The sequence below is a fragment of the Hyla sarda genome, unplaced genomic scaffold (assembly GCF_029499605.1).
Source record: "Hyla sarda isolate aHylSar1 unplaced genomic scaffold, aHylSar1.hap1 scaffold_1485, whole genome shotgun sequence".
Taxonomy (NCBI): domain Eukaryota; kingdom Metazoa; phylum Chordata; class Amphibia; order Anura; family Hylidae; genus Hyla; species Hyla sarda.
In genome coordinates this window covers 52,501-68,592 of record NW_026608118.1, presented here as the reverse complement: position 1 = coordinate 68,592, position 16,092 = coordinate 52,501, and positions in this window count along the sequence as shown.

Sequence of the window (16,092 nt, the reverse complement as noted above, 5' to 3'; positions counted from 1 at the left end):
ATACACACATATGTATGTATGTATGTATGTGTATCTATCTATCTATCTATCTATCTATCTATCCACCCATCTATCTCTATATATATTTATCTCTCTCTCTCTCTCTATATGTATATATATATACATATATATAATTTTTTTCTTTTAAATATATATATATATATATATATATATGTATATACATATATATATAGAGAGAGAGAGATGGAAATACTTTTTTTAAACATGTTTTCACCTCATTTTTACCTTCTTTTTTTCCTTCTCTCCATGTTTTCCTTCTTTCCTCCTTTTTTTCCTATGCTGCTGCTTCTTATTTTTCTTCTTTTTCAGACCCTATCATTGCACTATTGCTTATTCAATACCACCAGCAGATGGAGACACTATATTACAACATTAGTTGTGAGCAACAGTTTGTACAAACAAATACCTCATAGCTGATGTCCTATCCACCTATCCATCTAGGCACCACCTATTGTCTTTTGCCTGCAGTAGGGGCCCACTGGACTAGCCAGCAAGCAGCTGCTGTTGCAGCAGCAAATAAACAGGTAATCTTTCTTTCCTCACTGAAACCTGGTGGTGCACTTAATATATGCTACCAGATAGGGGACATATCAGATATTAAACTGATATAAACAGACACTACATTTGATACCAGCCAAAACGAAGGATGAGCAGTGATAACTGTGAAAGGGGAGGAACCAACGCTGTCCCCTTCACATGCACCATCACTACTTGTAGGAAGGGAGGCTGGCTGGCAGCCTCCCATACACACTCTGGCTGGGTGGCAGTCACCCACCAGTACACACAGCAGACCCTAAACCCATATCATTATTGCTAAGCAGGAAGATGGGAGTCCATTTCACTCTGATGGACCATTTTTAAATGCAATCCATAAACTGGCTTTGGCAGGAACCCTTCTTACTCCTCCTACTTGCATTTGATACTGGGTTTAGGATCTGCATAGGAAACACACACACACACACAAGCACACACTTACCTGTGTTGCCTGCTGACGCCTCCTTGGCTGTCCCCAAACGGTATAAAACCAACAGCCACGGGAAGCTGTAAGGATAGAGGACATACCTGCATCCTATTGGACTCACTTGTCTTGGTTAAATCCAGCTTATTTGACAACCTATGGTGCTGCTGCTTCTGCTCATGGCAGTGCTGCTTCTGACAAGGCTGTTCTTTGGTGGGCCTAGGCGACATCACAATCTCCATGGTTACATACACAACAAAGGTCAGATGTTGTTTACACCTGGCCATGCCAGTGGTATTGAGTAGCATATCACAGTGCTAAGGGACCTGGATGCAACAATCTTTCAATGGGGAATAGCCGCACTGAGTTTGTCAAGTGCACCCATGTTTGCAACTCCAACAATACACACATATCTATGTATGTATGTATGTGTGTATGTGTGTATGTGTGTATGTATGTGTATCTCTCTATCTATCTATCCACCCATCTATCTCTATATATATTTATCTCTCTCTCTCTATATGTATATATGTATATATATAATTTTTTTTCTTTTAAATATATATATATATATATATATATATATATATATATATATATATACATATAGAGAGAGAGAGAGATGGAAATACTTTTTTAAACATGTTTTCACCTCATTTTTACCTTCTTTTTTTTCTTCTCTCCATGTTTTCCTTCTTTCCTCCTTTTTTCATATGCTGCTGCTTCTTATTTTTCTTCTTTTTCAGACCCTATCATTGCACTATTGCTTATTCAATACCACCAGCAGATGGAGACACTATATTACAACATTAGTTGTGAGCAGCAGTTTGTACAAACAAATGCCTCATAGCTGATGTCCTATCCACCTAGGCACCACCTATTGTCTTTTGCCTGCAGTAGGGACCCACTGGACTAGCCAGCAAGCAGCTGCAGCAGCAAATAAACAGGTAATCTTTCTTTCCAACACTGAAACCTGGTGGTGCACTTAATATATGCTACGAGATAGGGGACATATCAGATATTAAACTGATATAAACAGACACCACATTTGATACCAGCCAAAAGGAAGGATGAGAAGTGATAACTGTGAAAGGGGAGGAACCAACGCTGTCCCCTTCACATGCACCATCACTACTTGTAGGAAGGGAGGCTGGCTGGCAGCCTCCCATACACACTCTGGCTGGGTGTCAGTCACCCACCAGTACACACAGCAGACCCTAAACCCATATCATTATTGCTAAGCAGGAAGATGGGAGTCCATTTCACTCTGATGGACCATTTTTAAATGCAATCCATAACCTGGCTTTGGCAGGAACCCTTCTTACCCCTCCTACTTGCATTTGATACTGGGTTTAGGATCTGCATAGGAAACACACACACACACACACACACACACATACAAGCACACACTTACCTGTGTTGCCTGCTGACGCCTCCTTGGCTGTCCCCAAACGGTATAAAACCAACAGCCACGGGAAGCTGTAAGGATAGAGGACATACCTGCATCCTATTGGACTCACTTGTCTTGGTTAAATCCAACTTATTTGACAACCTATGGTGCTGCTACTTCTGCTCATGGCAGTGCTGCTTCTGACAAGGCTGTTCTTTGGTGGGCCTAGGCGACATCACAATCTCCATGGTTACATACACAACAAAGGTCAGATGTTGTTTACACCTGGCCATGCCAGTGGTATTGAGTAGCATATCCCAGTGCTAAGGGTCCTGGGTGCAACAATCTTTCAATGGGGAATAGCCGCACTGAGTTTGTCAAGTGCACCCATGTTTGCAACTCCAACAATACACACATATGTATGTATGTATGTATGTGTGTATGTGTGTATGTGTGTATGTATGTCTATCTATCTATCTATCCACCCATCTATCTCTATATATATTTATCTCTCTCTCTCTCTCTCTATATGTATATATATATATATATATAATTTTTTTTTCTTTTAAATATATATATATATATATATATATATATATATGTATATACATATAGAGAGAGAGAGAGATGGAAATACTTTTTTAAACATGTTTTCACCTCATTTTTACCTTCTTTTTTTCTTCTCTCCATGTTTTCCTTCTTTCCTATGCTGCTGCTTCTTATTTTTTTTCTTTTTCAAACCCTATCATTGCACTATTGCTTATTCAATACCACCAGCAGATGGAGACACTATATTACAACATTAGTTGTGAGCAGCAGTTTGTACAAACAAATGCCTCATAGCTGATGTCCTATCCACCTAGGCACATAGGCACCACCTATTGTCTATTGCCTGCAGTAGGGGCCCACTGGACTAGCCAGCAAGCAGCTGCAGCAAATAAACAGATAACCTTTCTTTCCAACACTGAAACCTGGTGGTGCACTTAATATCTGCTATCAGATAGGGGACATATCAGATATTAAACTGATATAAACAGACACCACATTTGATACCAGCCAAAAGGAAGGATGAGAAGTGATAACTGTGAAAGGGGAGGAACCAACGCTGTCCCCTTCACATGCACCATCACTACTTGTAGGAAGGGAGGCTGGCTGGCAGCCTCCCATACACACTCTGGCTGGGTGGCAGTCACCCACCAGTACACACAGCAGACCCTAAACCCATATCATTATTGCTAAGCAGGAAGATGGGAGTCCATTTCACTCTGATGGACCATTTTTAAATGCAATCCATAACCTGGCTTTGGCAGGAACCCTTCTTACTCCTCCTACTTGCATTTGATACTGGGTTTAGGATCTGCATAGGAAACACACACACACACACACACACACACACATACAAGCACACACTTACCTGTGTTGCCTGCTGACGCCTCCTTGGCTGTCCCCAAACGGTATAAAACCAACAGCCACGGGAAGCTGTAAGGATAGAGGACATACCTGCATCCTATTGGACTCACTTGTCTTGGTTAAATCCAACTTATTTGACAACCTATGGTGCTGCTACTTCTGCTCATGGCAGTGCTGCTTCTGACAAAGCTGTTCTTTGGTGGGCCTAGGCGACATCACAATCTCCATGGTTACATACACAACAAAGGTCAGATGTTGTTTACACCTGGCAATGCCAGTGGTATTGAGTAGCATATCCCAGTGCTAAGGGTCCTGGGTGCAACAATCTTTCAATGGGGAATAGCCGCACTGAGTTTGTCAAGTGCACCCATGTTTGCAACTCCAACAATACACACATATGTATGTATGTATGTATGTATGTGTGTATGTGTGTATGTGTGTATGTGTGTATGTATGTCTATCTATCTATCTATCTATCTATCCACCCATCTATCTCTATATATATATTTATCTCTCTCTCTCTATATGTATATATATATATATATATATATATATATATATATATATATATAATTTTTTTTTCTTTTAAATATATATATATATATATATATAGAGAGAGATGGAAATACTTTTTTAAACATGTTTTCACCTCATTTTTACCTTCTTTTTTTCTTCTCTCCATGTTTTCCTTTTTTCCTATGCTGCTGCTTCTTATTTTTCTTCTTTTTCAGACCCTATCATTGCACTATTGCTTATTCAATACCACCAGCAGATGGAGACACTATATTACAACATTAGTTGTGAGCAGCAGTTTGTACAAACAAATGCCTCATAGCTGATGTCCTATCCACCTAGGCACATAGGCACCACCTATTGTCTATTGCCTGCAGTAGGGGCCCACTGGACTAGCCAGCAAGCAGCTGCAGCAAATAAACAGATAATCTTTCTTTCCAACACTGAAACCTGGTGGTGCATTTAATATATGCTATCAGATAGGGGACATATCAGATATTAAACTGATATAAACAGACACCACATTTGATACCAGCCAAAAGGAAGGATGAGAAGTGATAACTGTGAAAGGGGAGGAACCAACGCTGTCCCCTTCACATGCACCATCATTACTTGTAGGAAGGGAGGCTGGCTGGCAGCCTCCCATACACACTCTGGCTGGGTGGCAGTCACCCACCAGTACACACAGCAGACCCTAAACCCATATCATTATTGCTAAGCAGGAAGATGGGAGTCCATTTCACTCTGATGGACCATTTTTAAATGCAATCCATAACCTGGCTTTGGCAGGAACCCTTCTTACTCCTCCTACTTGCATTTGATACTGGGTTTAGGATCTGCATAGGAAACACACACACACAAACACACACACACACATACAAGCACACACTTACCTGTGTTGCCTGCTGACGCCTCCTTGGCTGTCCCCAAACGGTATAAAACCAACAGCCACGGGAAGCTGTAAGGATAGAGGACATACCTGCATCCTATTGGACTCACTTGTCTTGGTTAAATCCAACTTATTTGACAACCTATGGTGCTGCTACTTCTGCTCATGGCAGTGCTGCTTCTGACAAGGCTGTTCTTTGGTGGGCCTAGGCGACATCACAATCTCCATGGTTACATACACAACAAAGGTCAGATGTTGTTTACACTTGGCCATGCCAGTGGTATTGAGTAGCATATCCCAAAGCTAAGGGTCCTGGGTGCAACAATCTTTCAATGGGGAATAGCCGCACTGAGGTTGTCAAGTGCACCCATGTTTGCAACTCCAACAATACACACATATGTATGTATGTATGTATGTATGTGTGTATGTGTGTATGTGTGTATGTGTGTATGTGTGTATGTGTGTATGTATGTCTATCTATCTATCTATCTATCTATCTATCTATCCATCTATCCATCTATCCACCCATCTATCTCTATATATATTTATCTCTCTCTCTCTATATGTATATATATATATATATATATATAATTTTTTTTTCTTTTAAATATATATATATATATATATATATATATATATGTATATACATAGAGAGAGAGAGAGAGATGGAAATACTTTTTTAAACATGTTTTCACCTCATTTTTACCTTCTTTTTTTCTTCTCTCCATGTTTTCCTTCTTTCCTATGCTGCTGCTTCTTATTTTTCTTCTTTTTCAGACCCTATCATTGCACTATTGCTTATTCAATACCACCAGCAGATGGAGACACTATATTACAACATTAGTTGTGAGCAGCAGTTTGTACAAACAAATGCCTCATAGCTGATGTCCTATCCACCTAGGCACATAGGCACCACCTATTGTCTATTGCCTGCAGTAGGGGCCCACTGGACTAGCCAGCAAGCAGCTGCAGCAAATAAACAGATAATCTTTCTTTCCAACACTGAAGCTTGGTGGTGCATTTAATATATGCTATCAGATAGGGGACATATCAGATATTAAACTGATATAAACAGACACCACATTTGATACCAGCCAAAAGGAAGGATGAGAAGTGATAACTGTGAAAGGGGAGGAACCAACGCTGTCCCCTTCACATGCACCATCATTACTTGTAGGAAGGGAGGCTGGCTGGCAGCCTCCCATACACACTCTGGCTGGGTGGCAGTCACCCACCAGTACACACAGCAGACCCTAAACCCATATCATTATTGCTAAGCAGGAAGATGGGAGTCCATTTCACTCTGATGGACCATTTTTAAATGCAATCCATAACCTGGCTTTGGCAGGAACCCTTCTTACTCCTCCTACTTGCATTTGATACTGGGTTTAGGATCTGCATAGGAAACACACACACACACACACACACACACACAAGCACACACTTACCTGTGTTGCCTGCTGACGCCTCCTTGGCTGTCCCCAAACGGTATAAAACCAACAGCCACGGGAAGCTGTAAGGATAGAGGACATACCTGCATCCTATTGGACTCACTTGTCTTGGTTAAATCCAACTTATTTGACAACCTATGGTGCTGCTACTTCTGCTCATGGCAGTGCTGCTTCTGACAAGGCTGTTCTTTGGTGGGCCTAGGCGACATCACAATCTCCATGGTTACATACACAACAAAGGTCAGATGTTGTTTACACCTGGCCATGCCAGTGGTATTGAGTAGCATATCCCAGTGCTAAGGGTCCTGGGTGCAACAATCTTTCAATGGGGAATAGCCGCACTGAGTTTGTCAAGTGCACCCATGTTTGCAACTCCAACAATACACACGTATGTATGTATGTATGTATGTGTATCTATGTATCTATCTATCTATCTATCCACCCATCTATCTCTATATATATTTATCTCTCTCTCTCTCTCTATATGTATATATATATATATATATATATATAATTTTTTTTTCTTTTAAATATATATATATATATATATATATATATATATGTATATACATATAGAGAGAGAGAGATGGAAATACTTTTTTAAACATGTTTTCACCTCATTTTTACCTTCTTTTTTTCTTCTCTCCATGTTTTCCTTCTTTCCTATGCTGCTGCTTCTTATTTTTTTTCTTTTTCAAACCCTATCATTGCACTATTGCTTATTCAATACCACCAGCAGATGGAGACACTATATTACAACATTAGTTGTGAGCAGCAGTTTGTACAAACAAATGCCTCATAGCTGATGTCCTATCCACCTAGGCACCACCTATTGTCTATTGCCTGCAGTAGGGGCCCACTGGACTAGCCAGCAAGCAGCTGCAGCAAATAAACAGATAACCTTTCTTTCCAACACTGAAACCTGGTGGTGCACTTAATATCTGCTATCAGATAGGGGACATATCAGATATTAAACTGATATAAACAGACACCACATTTGATACCAGCCAAAAGGAAGGATGAGAAGTGATAACTGTGAAAGGGGAGGAACCAACGCTGTCCCCTTCACATGCACCATCACTACTTGTAGGAAGGGAGGCTGGCTGGCAGCCTCCCATACACACTCTGGCTGGGTGGCAGTCACCCACCAGTACACACAGCAGACCCTAAACCCATATCATTATTGCTAAGCAGGAAGATGGGAGTCCATTTCACTCTGATGGACCATTTTTAAATGCAATCCATAACCTGGCTTTGGCAGGAACCCTTCTTACTCCTCCTACTTGCATTTGATACTGGGTTTAGGATCTGCATAGGAAACACACACACACACACACACACACACATACAAGCACACACTTACCTGTGTTGCCTGCTGACGCCTCCTTGGCTGTCCCCAAACGGTATAAAACCAACAGCCACAGGAAGCTGTAAGGATAGAGGACATACCTGCATCCTATTGGACTCACTTGTCTTGGTTAAATCCAGCTTATTTGACAACCTATGGTGCTGCTGCTTCTGCTCATGGCAGTGCTGCTTCTGACAAGGCTGTTCTTTGGTGGGCCTAGGCGACATCACAATCTCCATGGTTACATACACAACAAAGGTCAGATGTTGTTTACACCTGGCCATGCCAGTGGTATTGAGTAGCATATCACAGTGCTAAGGGACCTGGATGCAACAATCTTTCAATGGGGAATAGCCGCACTGAGTTTGTCAAGTGCACCCATGTTTGCAACTCCAACAATACACACATATGTATGTATGTATGTATGTGTATCTATCTATCTATCTATCTATCTATCTATCTATCCACCCATCTATCTCTATATATATTTATCTCTCTCTCTCTCTCTATATGTATATATATATACATATATATAATTTTTTTCTTTTAATATATATATATATATATATATATATATATATATATATATATATGTATATACATATATATATAGAGAGAGAGAGATGGAAATACTTTTTTTAAACATGTTTTCACCTCATTTTTACCTTCTTTTTTTCCTTCTCTCCATGTTTTCCTTCTTTCCTCCTTTTTTTCCTATGCTGCTGCTTCTTATTTTTCTTCTTTTTCAGACCCTATCATTGCACTATTGCTTATTCAATACCACCAGCAGATGGAGACACTATATTACAACATTAGTTGTGAGCAACAGTTTGTACAAACAAATACCTCATAGCTGATGTCCTATCCACCTATCCATCTAGGCACCACCTATTGTCTTTTGCCTGCAGTAGGGGCCCACTGGACTAGCCAGCAAGCAGCTGCTGTTGCAGCAGCAAATAAACAGGTAATCTTTCTTTCCTCACTGAAACCTGGTGGTGCACTTAATATATGCTACCAGATAGGGGACATATCAGATATTAAACTGATATAAACAGACACTACATTTGATACCAGCCAAAACGAAGGATGAGCAGTGATAACTGTGAAAGGGGAGGAACCAACGCTGTCCCCTTCACATGCACCATCACTACTTGTAGGAAGGGAGGCTGGCTGGCAGCCTCCCATACACACTCTGGCTGGGTGGCAGTCACCCACCAGTACACACAGCAGACCCTAAACCCATATCATTATTGCTAAGCAGGAAGATGGGAGTCCATTTCACTCTGATGGACCATTTTTAAATGCAATCCATAAACTGGCTTTGGCAGGAACCCTTCTTACTCCTCCTACTTGCATTTGATACTGGGTTTAGGATCTGCATAGGAAACACACACACACACACAAGCACACACTTACCTGTGTTGCCTGCTGACGCCTCCTTGGCTGTCCCCAAACGGTATAAAACCAACAGCCACGGGAAGCTGTAAGGATAGAGGACATACCTGCATCCTATTGGACTCACTTGTCTTGGTTAAATCCAGCTTATTTGACAACCTATGGTGCTGCTGCTTCTGCTCATGGCAGTGCTGCTTCTGACAAGGCTGTTCTTTGGTGGGCCTAGGCGACATCACAATCTCCATGGTTACATACACAACAAAGGTCAGATGTTGTTTACACCTGGCCATGCCAGTGGTATTGAGTAGCATATCACAGTGCTAAGGGACCTGGATGCAACAATCTTTCAATGGGGAATAGCCGCACTGAGTTTGTCAAGTGCACCCATGTTTGCAACTCCAACAATACACACATATCTATGTATGTATGTATGTGTGTATGTGTGTATGTGTGTATGTATGTGTATCTCTCTATCTATCTATCCACCCATCTATCTCTATATATATTTATCTCTCTCTCTCTATATGTATATATGTATATATATAATTTTTTTTCTTTTAAATATATATATATATATATATATATATATATATATATATATACATATAGAGAGAGAGAGAGATGGAAATACTTTTTTAAACATGTTTTCACCTCATTTTTACCTTCTTTTTTTTCTTCTCTCCATGTTTTCCTTCTTTCCTCCTTTTTTCATATGCTGCTGCTTCTTATTTTTCTTCTTTTTCAGACCCTATCATTGCACTATTGCTTATTCAATACCACCAGCAGATGGAGACACTATATTACAACATTAGTTGTGAGCAGCAGTTTGTACAAACAAATGCCTCATAGCTGATGTCCTATCCACCTAGGCACCACCTATTGTCTTTTGCCTGCAGTAGGGACCCACTGGACTAGCCAGCAAGCAGCTGCAGCAGCAAATAAACAGGTAATCTTTCTTTCCAACACTGAAACCTGGTGGTGCACTTAATATATGCTACGAGATAGGGGACATATCAGATATTAAACTGATATAAACAGACACCACATTTGATACCAGCCAAAAGGAAGGATGAGAAGTGATAACTGTGAAAGGGGAGGAACCAACGCTGTCCCCTTCACATGCACCATCACTACTTGTAGGAAGGGAGGCTGGCTGGCAGCCTCCCATACACACTCTGGCTGGGTGTCAGTCACCCACCAGTACACACAGCAGACCCTAAACCCATATCATTATTGCTAAGCAGGAAGATGGGAGTCCATTTCACTCTGATGGACCATTTTTAAATGCAATCCATAACCTGGCTTTGGCAGGAACCCTTCTTACCCCTCCTACTTGCATTTGATACTGGGTTTAGGATCTGCATAGGAAACACACACACACACACACACACACACACATACAAGCACACACTTACCTGTGTTGCCTGCTGACGCCTCCTTGGCTGTCCCCAAACGGTATAAAACCAACAGCCACGGGAAGCTGTAAGGATAGAGGACATACCTGCATCCTATTGGACTCACTTGTCTTGGTTAAATCCAACTTATTTGACAACCTATGGTGCTGCTACTTCTGCTCATGGCAGTGCTGCTTCTGACAAGGCTGTTCTTTGGTGGGCCTAGGCGACATCACAATCTCCATGGTTACATACACAACAAAGGTCAGATGTTGTTTACACCTGGCCATGCCAGTGGTATTGAGTAGCATATCCCAGTGCTAAGGGTCCTGGGTGCAACAATCTTTCAATGGGGAATAGCCGCACTGAGTTTGTCAAGTGCACCCATGTTTGCAACTCCAACAATACACACATATGTATGTATGTATGTATGTGTGTATGTGTGTATGTGTGTATGTATGTCTATCTATCTATCTATCCACCCATCTATCTCTATATATATTTATCTCTCTCTCTCTCTCTCTATATGTATATATATATATATATAATTTTTTTTTCTTTTAAATATATATATATATATATATATATATATATATATATGTATATACATATAGAGAGAGAGAGAGATGGAAATACTTTTTTAAACATGTTTTCACCTCATTTTTACCTTCTTTTTTTCTTCTCTCCATGTTTTCCTTCTTTCCTATGCTGCTGCTTCTTATTTTTTTTCTTTTTCAAACCCTATCATTGCACTATTGCTTATTCAATACCACCAGCAGATGGAGACACTATATTACAACATTAGTTGTGAGCAGCAGTTTGTACAAACAAATGCCTCATAGCTGATGTCCTATCCACCTAGGCACATAGGCACCACCTATTGTCTATTGCCTGCAGTAGGGGCCCACTGGACTAGCCAGCAAGCAGCTGCAGCAAATAAACAGATAACCTTTCTTTCCAACACTGAAACCTGGTGGTGCACTTAATATCTGCTATCAGATAGGGGACATATCAGATATTAAACTGATATAAACAGACACCACATTTGATACCAGCCAAAAGGAAGGATGAGAAGTGATAACTGTGAAAGGGGAGGAACCAACGCTGTCCCCTTCACATGCACCATCACTACTTGTAGGAAGGGAGGCTGGCTGGCAGCCTCCCATACACACTCTGGCTGGGTGGCAGTCACCCACCAGTACACACAGCAGACCCTAAACCCATATCATTATTGCTAAGCAGGAAGATGGGAGTCCATTTCACTCTGATGGACCATTTTTAAATGCAATCCATAACCTGGCTTTGGCAGGAACCCTTCTTACTCCTCCTACTTGCATTTGATACTGGGTTTAGGATCTGCATAGGAAACACACACACACACACACACACACACACACACATACAAGCACACACTTACCTGTGTTGCCTGCTGACGCCTCCTTGGCTGTCCCCAAACGGTATAAAACCAACAGCCACGGGAAGCTGTAAGGATAGAGGACATACCTGCATCCTATTGGACTCACTTGTCTTGGTTAAATCCAACTTATTTGACAACCTATGGTGCTGCTACTTCTGCTCATGGCAGTGCTGCTTCTGACAAAGCTGTTCTTTGGTGGGCCTAGGCGACATCACAATCTCCATGGTTACATACACAACAAAGGTCAGATGTTGTTTACACCTGGCAATGCCAGTGGTATTGAGTAGCATATCCCAGTGCTAAGGGTCCTGGGTGCAACAATCTTTCAATGGGGAATAGCCGCACTGAGTTTGTCAAGTGCACCCATGTTTGCAACTCCAACAATACACACATATGTATGTATGTATGTATGTATGTGTGTATGTGTGTATGTGTGTATGTGTGTATGTGTGTATGTATGTCTATCTATCTATCTATCTATCTATCTATCCATCTATCCATCTATCCACCCATCTATCTCTATATATATTTATCTCTCTCTCTCTATATGTATATATATATATATATATATATAATTTTTTTTTCTTTTAAATATATATATATATATATATATATATATGTATATACATAGAGAGAGAGGGAGAGATGGAAATACTTTTTTAAACATGTTTTCACCTCATTTTTACCTTCTTTTTTTCTTCTCTCCATGTTTTCCTTCTTTCCTATGCTGCTGCTTCTTATTTTTCTTCTTTTTCAGACCCTATCATTGCACTATTGCTTATTCAATACCACCAGCAGATGGAGACACTATATTACAACATTAGTTGTGAGCAGCAGTTTGTACAAACAAATGCCTCATAGCTGATGTCCTATCCACCTAGGCACATAGGCACCACCTATTGTCTATTGCCTGCAGTAGGGGCCCACTGGACTAGCCAGCAAGCAGCTGCAGCAAATAAACAGATAATCTTTCTTTCCAACACTGAAGCTTGGTGGTGCATTTAATATATGCTATCAGATAGGGGACATATCAGATATTAAACTGATATAAACAGACACCACATTTGATACCAGCCAAAAGGAAGGATGAGAAGTGATAACTGTGAAAGGGGAGGAACCAACGCTGTCCCCTTCACATGCACCATCATTACTTGTAGGAAGGGAGGCTGGCTGGCAGCCTCCCATACACACTCTGGCTGGGTGGCAGTCACCCACCAGTACACACAGCAGACCCTAAACCCATATCATTATTGCTAAGCAGGAAGATGGGAGTCCATTTCACTCTGATGGACCATTTTTAAATGCAATCCATAACCTGGCTTTGGCAGGAACCCTTCTTACTCCTCCTACTTGCATTTGATACTGGGTTTAGGATCTGCATAGGAAACACACACACACACACACACACACACACACAAGCACACACTTACCTGTGTTGCCTGCTGACGCCTCCTTGGCTGTCCCCAAACGGTATAAAACCAACAGCCACGGGAAGCTGTAAGGATAGAGGACATACCTGCATCCTATTGGACTCACTTGTCTTGGTTAAATCCAACTTATTTGACAACCTATGGTGCTGCTACTTCTGCTCATGGCAGTGCTGCTTCTGACAAGGCTGTTCTTTGGTGGGCCTAGGCGACATCACAATCTCCATGGTTACATACACAACAAAGGTCAGATGTTGTTTACACCTGGCCATGCCAGTGGTATTGAGTAGCATATCCCAGTGCTAAGGGTCCTGGGTGCAACAATCTTTCAATGGGGAATAGCCGCACTGAGTTTGTCAAGTGCACCCATGTTTGCAACTCCAACAATACACACGTATGTATGTATGTATGTATGTGTATCTATGTATCTATCTATCTATCTATCCACCCATCTATCTCTATATATATTTATCTCTCTCTCTCTCTCTATATGTATATATATATATATATATATATATATAATTTTTTTTTCTTTTAAATATATATATATATATATATATATATATATGTATATACATATAGAGAGAGAGAGATGGAAATACTTTTTTAAACATGTTTTCACCTCATTTTTACCTTCTTTTTTTCTTCTCTCCATGTTTTCCTTCTTTCCTATGCTGCTGCTTCTTATTTTTTTTCTTTTTCAAACCCTATCATTGCACTATTGCTTATTCAATACCACCAGCAGATGGAGACACTATATTACAACATTAGTTGTGAGCAGCAGTTTGTACAAACAAATGCCTCATAGCTGATGTCCTATCCACCTAGGCACCACCTATTGTCTATTGCCTGCAGTAGGGGCCCACTGGACTAGCCAGCAAGCAGCTGCAGCAAATAAACAGATAACCTTTCTTTCCAACACTGAAACCTGGTGGTGCACTTAATATCTGCTATCAGATAGGGGACATATCAGATATTAAACTGATATAAACAGACACCACATTTGATACCAGCCAAAAGGAAGGATGAGAAGTGATAACTGTGAAAGGGGAGGAACCAACGCTGTCCCCTTCACATGCACCATCACTACTTGTAGGAAGGGAGGCTGGCTGGCAGCCTCCCATACACACTCTGGCTGGGTGGCAGTCACCCACCAGTACACACAGCAGACCCTAAACCCATATCATTATTGCTAAGCAGGAAGATGGGAGTCCATTTCACTCTGATGGACCATTTTTAAATGCAATCCATAACCTGGCTTTGGCAGGAACCCTTCTTACTCCTCCTACTTGCATTTGATACTGGGTTTAGGATCTGCATAGGAAACACACACACACACACACACACACACACATACAAGCACACACTTACCTGTGTTGCCTGCTGACGCCTCCTTGGCTGTCCCCAAACGGTATAAAACCAACAGCCACGGGAAGCTGTAAGGATAGAGGACATACCTGCATCCTATTGGACTCACTTGTCTTGGTTAAATCCAACTTATTTGACAACCTATGGTGCTGCTACTTCTGCTCATGGCAGTGCTGCTTCTGACAAGGCTGTTCTTTGGTGGGCCTAGGCGACATCACAATCTCCATGGTTACATACACAACAAAGGTCAGATGTTGTTTACACCTGGCAATGCCAGTGGTATTGAGTAGCATATCCCAGTGCTAAGGGTCCTGGGTGCAACAATCTTTCAATGGGGAATAGCCGCACTGAGTTTGTCAAGTGCACCCATGTTTGCAACTCCAACAATACACACATATGTATGTATGTATGTATGTATGTGTGTATGTGTGTATGTATGTCTATCTATCTATCTATCTATCCACCCATCTATCTCTATATATATATTTATCTCTCTCTCTCTATATGTATATATATATATATATATATATATATATATATAATTTTTTTTTCTTTTAAATATATATATATATATATATATATAGAGAGAGAGATGGAAATACTTTTTTAAACATGTTTTCACCTCATTTTTACCTTCTTTTTTTCTTCTCTCCATGTTTTCCTTTTTTCCTATGCTGCTGCTTCTTATTTTTCTTCTTTTTCAGACCCTATCATTGCACTATTGCTTATTCAATACCACCAGCAGATGGAGACACTATATTACAACATTAGTTGTGAGCAGCAGTTTGTACAAACAAATGCCTCATAGCTGATGTCCTATCCACCTAGGCACATAGGCACCACCTATTGTCTATTGCCTGCAGTAGGGGCCCACTGGACTAGCCAGCAAGCAGCTGCAGCAAATAAACAGATAATCTTTCTTTCCAACACTGAAACCTGGTGGTGCATTTAATATATGCTATCAGATAGGGGACATATCAGATATTAAACTGATATAAACAGACACCACATTTGATACCAGCCAAAAGGAAGGATGAGAAGTGATAACTGTGAAAGGGGAGGAACCAACGCTGTCCCCTTCACATGCACCATCATTACTTGTAGGAAGGGA